The 10,766-nt window shown below is 36.0% G+C and overlaps 1 pseudogene; it reads left to right on the forward strand.

Annotated features, from left to right (window-relative positions):
* Window positions 1-1,124: 1,124 nt before the first annotated feature.
* On the forward strand, window positions 1,125-3,704 carry LOC130966838 (phytochrome A-2-like; annotated as a pseudogene).
* The last annotated feature ends 7,062 nt before the right edge of the window (window positions 3,705-10,766 follow it).

The following is a 10,766-nucleotide window of genomic DNA, read 5'->3' on the forward strand; positions in this document are numbered from 1 at the left end:
CTGTAGCAGATTACGTGCAATTAAGTTCCGCTGCAGGGTGTAGCGGATTATATATAGTTGTGTTTGTTGTATTTGCGTATGGAAATTATCAATGTTGTATTTGCGTAACGTTTTCTTCAATCATTTTATATGTGTAAATTGCCCTTATTATTATTTAATTTTTTTAATGATAAAAATTATCCTTTTTCAAAAAGAGTAAAAATTTTATTTGTCACATGTAATGAGATTTAAAAACTATTGAAATACAATTTATTTTCTTTGTCCTAATCCAACCCATACAAAATAAAACCAAGAGAACTTCAATACAACACCCACTCCATGTTATTATATTACTTTTATACACAAAATTAAACTCAAAAACTCACAACCCACAAAAAAAAAAAAAAAAAACAGTTCATTAAAACACAACATTATACAAAAACTCAACACGCTAGTACGCCTAAAATCACCCAAGGCAATAATCATTATTAACTAACATCAATATGAAATTAACCCTAAATAATTATGAAGAGAAAATAGGACGTGTCAATAGCCTCTACAGAGCAACCTTTCCCTCCCTGCAACGAAGTCACACGCGTCACACTAAAATGGCGCCACCTACTTTCATCACATGAGGAACCAACTTTCTTTCCTCACCATAGTATTGGCGAAATACTAAACATATGTTTACTTGTTTCCATTTCTTTGAACAGTGGCGACTCACGACCGATGAGTTGTGTAATCTGAAGTGGGGATTTGCAGTAGTTTATCTTGATTGAGTTGTTGTCACTTGCCACCAAAAACTCATTAACTCATAAATATCCATCTTTGCCTAAAATGCCTTCACTTTCATGCCATACATAGCTGCTGCTTCTGCTTCGGCTTCGGCTTCGGCTTCATCTTCTTCATCTGCATCACACCCGCTCTGCAATTCTCACCCACATATTCATAATTCTTACTTCCCAGATCGGTGATTTCACCTTTCTCTTTCTCTGCTCTACGCTTAAAACCTGAAATTCTTGTCTATAATTGTTTCTTCCTGTGCTGATAAGCTATGCTCTGCTGAAGCGTGTCTCTGTAGCTTGTGTGCGTCTTTGTGCTTAGAATATCGATATGCTATTTAGTTACTTGGGATATGAATCGAACAGTGTTTTCTTCGTTAGTCATGATGTGATTGAGCTCATAATTTATCATTACTTTGAATAATTTGACTTTCAAGAATTTTGTCATATTCGAATAAGGCTCTATATTTATTGGTTCCGGCATCAGAATGTCATCGTCGAGGCCAAGCCAATCATCCAGCAGTTAACTATGAATGCAAAGCTCCATCCAAACTCTGAGGAGTCCGGTAGTTCCTTCGACAACTTGAATTCGGTGTGGTTGTCTTCCGGTACAGCCAGTGGAGAAAACCAGCCAACATGTGACAGGGTCACAGCAGCTTATCTTCATCATATGCAGAACGGGAAGTTCGTCCAGCCCTTTGGGTGCTTGCTAGCTTTGGATGAGAAGACATTTAGGCAGGGGCGGAGCTAGATAAAATATTAGAGGGGGGCTAAAAATATTTACACAATAAAATAAGACTAAAATAAAATTTTAAGGGGAGGCTAAACTGAAATTTACATATAATTTACATGTAAAAAATTTATGGCCCCCCTTCTCCATAATGTAGCTTCGCCCCTGCATTTAGGGTCATTGCATACAGTCAGAATGCATCTGAAATGCTTACCATGGTTAGCCATGCTGTCCTAGGTGTTGGTGATCACCCTGCTCTTGCCATTGGCACCGACATTCGGACTATTTTCACGGCCTCGAGTGCTGTTGCTTTGGAAAAGGCCCTTGCAGTTCTGAAGGCTTCACTTCTTAACCCCATTTTAGTTCATTGCAAGACTTCTGGGAAGCCCTATGCAATTGTTCATCGTGTTACCGATAGTTTGATCATTGATTTTGAGCCTGTTAAGCCTCATGAAGTTCCCATGACTCGGCCAGAGCGCCCAATCTTACAAGCTTGCGGCAAAAGTAATAACTAGATTGCTGTCTTTGCCCAGTGATAGCATGGAAATGCTTTGTGACACCATGGTTCAAGAAGTTTTTGAGCTCACGGGTTATGACAGGGTGATGGCTTTAAATTTCATGAGGATGATCATAGGGAAGTGATTGCTGAGGTTGCAAAGCCAGGCCTTGAGCCATATCTGGGTTTGCACTATCCAACCACTGATATTCTCCAAGGTCTATATGATAGTTGATTGTCATGCAAAGCATGTGAAGATGCCTCAAGACCCCAAAGTTTTCATTGATTTAACTTTGTGCGGTTCAACTTTAATAGCTGCTCATAGTTGCCACTTGCCACTTGCAATATATGAATTCAATTGCTTCCCTGGTTATGACAGTTGTGGTCAATGATAATGAAGATGGGAATGGATCTGATGTTGTTCAGCCACAAAAGAGAAAGAGAATTTGGGGTTTAGTAGTTTGCCATAACACTACACCAAGGTTTGTTCCCTTTCCTCTAAGGTAGGTTTGTGCATTTTTGGCTCAAGTATTTGTCATCCATGTGAATAAGGAATTAGAGTTAGAATATTAGATTGTTGAGAAGAACATCCTATGCACGCACTCTTGTACGATATGCTGATGCGAGATGCACCCCTTGTATCACAGAGGCCTAATATAATGGATCTTGTGAGATGTGATGGAGCAGCACTCTTGTATAGAGACAAGGTATGGAGATTAGGTGTGGCTCCAAGTGAATCTCACATAAGAGAGTTAGCTTTATGGCCCTCTAAGTGCCATAAGGACTCCACAGGTTTGAGTACAGATAGCTTGTCTAATGCAGGCTTCCTAGGAGCTGCTGCTCTTGGTGACGTTGTTTGTGGGATGGCAACTGTGAGAATTTCTTCTATGGATGTAGTTTTCTGGTTTAGATCACACACTGCTGCAGAAATTAGATGGGGTGGTGCAAAGCATGAACCTGGTGAAAGGGATGATCCTACAAAGATGAGTCCAAGATCATCATACAAGGCTTTCCTTGAAGTTGTGAAGGGAAAGAGCTTACCATGGAAGGACTATGAATAAATGAGATTATGGATATAAGCACGCAAGCTATTGATACAAGACTAAATGGTTTAAAGATTGAAGGGATGCAAGAACTACAAGCAGTGACGAGTGAGATGGTTAGATTAATTGAAACAGCATCAGTTCCAATTTTGGCAGTTAATGTTGATGAGATGGTCAATGGATGGAACACAAAGTTTGTTGAGTTGACAGACCTTTCAGTTGAGGAAGCTATTGGAAAGGATTTACTTATATTGGTTGAGAATTTTTCAGCTGGGAGAATAAAAAAGATGCTGGACATGGCACTACAGGGTATTTTTTTTCTATTCCCTTTGGCCATCCATGAATGTTGCATTGATGAAGAATTAACAAAAAGATACCTACAATCTCATATTTCCATATTCTCTATAGATCATTTATTTATTTGTTTTGTTACTTTGTAATTAGGTAAAGAAGAAAAGAATTTCCAATTTGAGATCAAAACACATGGTGAGAAGATAGTCATGGACAAATTCACTCTAATTGAAGGTGACTATAGGGCGATTGTACAGAACCCGAACCCATTGATCCCCCCAATATTTGGCACGGATGAATTTGTCTGGTGTTATGAACGAAATTCAGCCATGACAAAGATAACTGGATGGAAGAAAGATGCTGTGATGGATAAAATATTTTAATAATAAATTAAAAAGAAAAGGAACAAAATCAATTTGAGTAAACTACTAAAATAATACTTGAAAATACGTAATGCTCATAAAATGAATCTTAAAAAATACTAATGACAAATAAGTCTTCAAAATATTTAAAAACGACAAAAATAATTAAATATTAAATTAAATATATATTTTAAAAAATAATTTCCGATATCAAATTTGGATAAAAAAATTTTACAATTATTATTAGAAAAACAAGATATTATTTTTAAATTTTGATAATTTTTTGTCAAGTGAATTTATTATGAATGATCACATTTTTTTAAAAAATAAAAAGAAAAATTTAGAGATCAAATTTTGCTTTAATTTTTTTTGTGTACTTTCTAAATATTTATTCAAATGTTGCCACAAAAATTTAGATCTAATGAATAAGTCGTTTACTAAATATAAAAGTTTTTTTTTTGTTACTTACAAAAAATATATTATTTATTGATTTTTTTTGTCATATTTTTAAATTATTTAGAGACTATTTTATCGATAATATCTTTCATGGACTCTTTTGTTAGTGGCTAAATTTTTTTAATACTAAATTGGTAGTTAACCCAAATCAATTTTGCTAGGTGTATTTTTTTAAGGTTTAATTATTCTATTGGTCCCTATAATTTGAATTAGGTTCTTATACTTTTTCTTTTCTTTTCAATTAAGTTTCTATATTATTTTTAATTTTGTAATTATGTCATCTTCATATAAAAATATTAAAATTAATAGAATATTTATCTCAAAAAATATGTGGTTAAAGATCTAATTAGATTCTTAATTATGGATACTTTTAATTTGTGGAGAAATATCTAGTTAACTGATGAGTTTGGAAAACTCTAATTTAAATTTGATGATGAACAAACATTATTAAAATAATTAATTACAAAATTATTAATTTATTTTTAAATCATACTTGCTTAATTAATAATTTTGTGTGTGTAGATTTTTGTGTTGGGCTGAAAAGAAAAGAAAAGTTGCAAACCCCATGTGTTTGTAAACATTCAGCCTTGGTTAAAATAATTAAGTAACTTGGCTGAAACAATAATTTGATATTGGGTCAGATTCTCTTAACATTATTATTAGCCCAATTCAAATCTTAGTGGCAAACCCACTAGCTTGATCCGAATTGAAGAAAAATAGGAAAAGCAAATGTATTGCTTCGTGCATTTTAATCATGTGGTGGAATTCAAATTTCATTAAAGTGAAGTTAATACATGCATGAAACTATGAAAGAGAAATTGATTTGATTGCTTTAATGACACTACACACTACTCAACAAAAAAAAGTGTGAAACTTGAATTCACTTTTATTCTCTCTCTTTGTTCATTGATTATTGTTTAAATCCATTGAATATTTTCTCTCTTCTCTCTCTACTTGCTTCTCACTTTCAGTCACTTCCATCACAGCAACCATGGAAGCTTTTGCAAGCTATCAAGATGAAGTTAGAAGCAAGCTAAAGACCATCACAATGATGGCAAGAAAAAGAAAACAAAAAGTATGTTGTGGCTAAGATCTTCAATCAAGAAAGAAAGGATTTGGTGAAGAGATCTTAGCTTCTCCATACAAAAAATGGATGATAAAGATTTTGGTCAGTAGAGAAAGATTTCTTGGAAGTATGGCACGTCTCTACTTTTGGGTTCACTCATCACAGAAGGTAGCTAGGGTGGCTACGTGAAGGAGGAAGCAAAAGTGGAGCAGGAGGAGCTGTCATCATCAAGCATGCATCAAGGGTCATGAATCCTTCTTGGAGTGCAAGGCAAGATGGAAGGCTCGAATTGATGAAGATTGGTGACCAAGGAAGATCCAGAGATAATTGCATGTTGGTTTTAACATTCGGTTATCTCTCCTCTCTCTCTCTCTGGCCGAACCGGTTTGCATGAAGAAGAAGATTAGCTTGGTTCTTTTGGTTTCAACCGTAGAAGCTTTTCCCTTTATAAATAGGGTGAACAGTCAGGGCTTGAAGTAAGGAGAAAGGGTGAGAGTGCAAGGCACAGAGTTCTCAAAGCTACCTGAGCTAACAGAAGTTCTTATCCTTCAAGGTATTCTGTTTTGTATTTTTCTGTTTAATTTTGTCATGTCTTGAGTCTCATGGAAAAAGGCAAACAGTGAGGTTTGTATGAAAAAGTCATAGAGCGAAAAAAGACAAAGAGTGCAAAATTAAAAGAAAAAGTCATAGGTGTCCTTAGAGTTTCTTTGCACATCTGTGTTGTGTTTCATGATTCTATGGGAATCCCCTTATAAGTTGGGTTAGCACTTTACAGTTGAAGCTTGGCAGTGACCAAGTCAAGTTCAGTTTTGAGTTTAGATTCTGGACTTGTCCCGGATAGGAAGGGTAGTTCCTAAGGAGAGTTGGTGTCTGTAATCAAGAAGATTATAGTGAAATTCTATCATTGTTGTGATGGAGACTAGATGTAGGCTGCACTACACTTAGCAGCTGAACCAGGATATATTTGGGTGTAATTTTCTCTCTCTTCTACTCCATTTCCGTTTCCGCTGCATAGGAGATAAAACTGAAAAATATCTTGTGCCGGGTCACGAGATAAAAAGATAAAGTCTCACGACTGGGTACGAGACAAAAATTTAAAAGTCTCCAGAAGTTGTTTCAAAGACCAGCAAGTGTTATTAAGTAAAAAAGGGGCTAAGATTCAACCCCCCGATTCTCTTAGTCACTGATAAACCATCATTAACTCTAACAATTTTTACACTAGAAAGAATCTAATTACAAAATTAAAAACAGTGTAAGAACCCAATTGAAAAAAATATATATAAAAAAAGAACCTAATTGCAAATTTGATAAAACTATAGAAACCAATAGAATAATTAAACTTTTTTTAACAACCAATTCGTATTCTCATTGTTTTATTAATTAAAAATAAATATATAATTAATTAATAAAAACTATATATTTATAAAAAGTATTTAGTGTATAACTATTTAACTAGTATTATTACAAAAAATGATAGACAACTTTCATAATTTTTTTTTGTTATTTTTAATATTTGAAATCAAAATATCTTATTTAAATTATAAACAACATTTTTTGCCATCAAGCCTCATAAAGCTACAGCAAGCCTTTTTCTACTGTTGGGTTCGTTAGGCCTATTGATTTAGGCTGATAGGTCAAGAATTGTTTATTGATTATGACTTTGTTTTGAACTTTAAATCATGAACTTGGCCAAACAAAAAAAATTAGTCATGACCAAAAAAGAACCAAATTATAGGGAGACGAGAGAAGCCATTTAGGTCTGAAACAATGTGGGGTATCCACCCTGAGTTTGAAACTTTTGTCAAGATGAACTGAAATGATCAGGGCCAATTGGGACCAACCTTGAAGGATCATGCTAGCAATCTCTTAAAATGGAATAGAGACATTTTTAGCCACATCGAAAAGACTAAAATTAGGTTTCTAAACAAAATAGGACGAATCTAAAGATCACCTAGCTATAGTTCAAATCACCATCTTGACAAACTAGAGAAGAACCTTAATAAAGAGCTACAAAAAATCTTAAACAAGGAAGAGGTTATGTGGATGCAAAAGTTTCGAAAGATTTGAATTGTTGAGGGAGATCGAAATACTTGATATTACCACACCAAAACAATCACTAGAAGAAGAAAGAATTGCTTATAAAGTTGAAAGGCCTCTCGGGAGAGTGGATAGAAGATAAAGCAGAATTGGGGGAACATACAGTAGAATTTTACAAAAACTTCTATAAGGAAGAGGGAAGCACCTAAGATTATATCAACACACGCAACAACTACCCTCCCATCAATGAAGAAAAATATATTAGCTCTACCACTCCAATAGAGAGTGAGATTAAGCGAGCCATATTCAACATAGATTCTGTTGGGTTTTTGGGCTCCCTTCCTATGTGGAGAAAAAGCCCAAATGCTAGTATCCAAGTCCGTGATTAGTTGAAGTGGCTGAGGTGAATTAGGGTTGAGAGAGAGAGGTCATTTGCAAGGAGAACACCAAACACTAGAGAGAAGAGAGGAGAGAAAGTCATTTTCGCACATACACAAAGCTGTCTCTGTAAATTGGTCATTGCAGATTCGTTAACCGTTGGATCGAGCTCAAATTTGAACAGTGTGTTCTACACATCTGGTTCTTTGATTTCACCGTTCGGATCTTCAATTCGACATCTGTAGCTGGAGATATTGGCCACGCACAGTAGCTCTGTTTTTGTGGTATTTTCATCTTCTTGTTCTTGTTTTGAAAGCTTTGAAGCTTGGGTTGTTTGGCTTGTTGTATGCACGTTTTGTGTAGTAATTTGTGACTCTCTTGTACCCTATTTTTCATCATAGTGAAGCTATATCCTGGTCTTGGTGACTCGTGGTTTTTACTTCTCTCATTGAGGAGGTTTTCCACGTTAAAAATCTTGGTGTGTTAGCTTGCTTATAATTTTTGGTTTATGTGATTTTTCTGCTGCTATTGGGTATTATTGTGTTGGTGTTAATATTTGTTGTGAGTGGATATTGTTGCTCCTCTGATTCTTGCAAGTAGGGAATTGTGTTTTATTCCTATCAATTGGCATCAGAGCTCAGTTTTGGTATTTGGTTATAACTTGCTTGAAAGATGGAGGCAAATAATTCTACTAGGATGATAAGTTTGAATGGCACTAATTACCATCTATGGAAGGGAAAAATGAAAGATTTGTTGTTTGTCAAAAATCTACATTTACCCGTATTTTCTACACAAAAACCAGAATCTAAAACAGATGAAGAATGGGAGTTTGAACACCAACAGGTTTGTGGTTTTATTAGGCAATGGGTGGATGATAATGTTTATAATCACATTGCTAATGAGACTCATGCTAGGGCTTTGTGGAATCAAATTGAATCCTTGTATGCTTCCAAGTCTGGCAACAATAAATTGTACTTGTTGAATATGTTGATGAATTTGAGATACAAAGAGGGGTCACAAGTATTAGATCACTTGAATGAATTTCAAGGAGTTCTGGATCAGTTGTCAAGCATGGGAATCAAGTTTGAAGATGAGGTTCAAGGATTGTGGTTGCTAAATACTCTACCAGATTCTTGGGAGACATTTCGTATCTCTCTTACTAATTCTGCTCCGAATGGTAAAGTGAGCATGCAACTTGTTAAAGGTGGCATTTTAAATGAAGAGATGAGAAGGAAGACGCAAAATTCTTCGTCACACTCTGAAATGTTAGTCACTGAAACCAGGGGGAGAAACCAGAATAGAGTTCAAAAGGGTAGAGGTAAAAGCAGGAGCAAATCCAAGGGAAGATACAAGAATGTTGAATGTCACTACTGTCACAAAATGGGTCACGTTAAAAAATATTGCTATCTTTGGAAAAAGGAGAACAAAGGTAAGCAAGAAAAGAAGGATGATGGTGGTAATGATCGTGTATCTTCTGTTTTAGATGATCTTCTTACTGTTGATATTGCTGATTATGAGTACAAGGTCAATCTTGTTTCTGATGATGAGTTCAGTTGGGTAATTGATAGTGGCGCCTCAATACATGTTACACCGAAGAAGGAGTTCTTCACTTCTTATACTCCAGGTAATTTTGGAGTGCTTAAGATGGGTAATGATGGTTTGGCCAAGGTTATTGGTGTAGGAGATGTTTGTCTTGAGACTAATATGGGAATGAAGCTACTACTTAAAGATGTTAGACACGCTCCAGATGTTCGCTTGAATTTGGTTTCAGTTAAAAGGCTTGATAATGAAGGCTTTGTAAACACTTTCGGCTTTGGACAATGGAAGCTTACTAAAGGCAACTTAGTGGTGGCTCGAGAAAAAGGTACTTCAAGTTTGTATGTGATGCATGCCATGATTGCAAAAGGTAGTGTGAATGCGATTGAAAGTAAAGAAGTTTGTAGCTTGTGGCACAGACGACTTGGTCATATTAGTGAAAAAGGACTTAGCTATTTGGCTAGAAAGGATGCTCTTTCAGGTTTGAAGAATGCAGAGTTGGAGAAATGTTCTCATTGCATGGCTGGCAAACAAAGAAGATTATCCTTCAAGAAGCATCAACCTTCAAGAAAATCAGAATTCTTGGAATTGGTGCACTCCGATATTTGTGGTCCTTTGAAGGTACGGTCTTTTGGTGGAGCTATTTACTTTATTACTTTTATTGATGATCATTCAAGAAAGCTTTGGACTTATGCTTTAAAAACAAAGAACCAAGCTTTGGAAAAATTTAAACAATTCCAAGCTTTGGTTGAGAGGCAAACAGGTAAAAAGCTTAAATGTATTCGCACTGATAATGGTGGTGAGTATTGTGGACCATTTGATGTGTATTGCAAGCAGCAAGGCATTAGGCATGAAAAGACACCTCCAAAAACACCTCAATTGAACGGTTTGGCAGAAAGGATGAATAGAACACTGATTGAAAGAGTTAGGTGTATGCTTACTGAAGTTAAGCTACCTAAAGTCTTTTGGGGTGAAGCGCTACTTACAGCGGCTCATGTGATTAATCTGAGTCCTACAATTACTTTGGACAATAATGTTCCGGATCATGTTTGGTCGGGTAAAGATGTCTCGTATGGTCACTTGAGAGTCTTTGGATGCAAAGCATTTGTTCATGTTCCAAAGGATGAGAGGTCCAAGTTGGATGTGAAGACAAGGCAGTGCATTTTTATTGGGTATGGTCAAGATGAGTTTGGTTACAGGCTTTATGATCCAGTTGAAAAGAAGCTTGTAAGGAGCCGTGATGTAGAGTTTATTGAAGACCAGACCATTGAGGACATTGATAAGGCAAAGAAGAGTCAATCACAAGAGAGCAGTGACTTGACTGATGTAGATCCAGTTCAGCCGCCTCCTTCGTCAGAACAAATAGAGAATCAATATCAGGAGCATATGCAACAAAATGAGCCTTTGGTTCCTGATGACCAGGAGATGGGAGATCCAATTGATGCTCCAGTTGATGATGATGCTGATAATCAACCTGAGCTACCTGAAGATCCACCAGGTTTCCATCCTAGGAGGTCTACTAGAGAGCGACAACCTTCAACGAGGTATCCTTCTAGTGAGTATGTAACATTTACTGATGGATATGTGACCTTGACTGATGGGGGAGAACC

Source organism: Arachis stenosperma, chromosome 3 (genome assembly GCF_014773155.1).
Source record: "Arachis stenosperma cultivar V10309 chromosome 3, arast.V10309.gnm1.PFL2, whole genome shotgun sequence".
Lineage (NCBI taxonomy): Eukaryota > Viridiplantae > Streptophyta > Magnoliopsida > Fabales > Fabaceae > Arachis > Arachis stenosperma.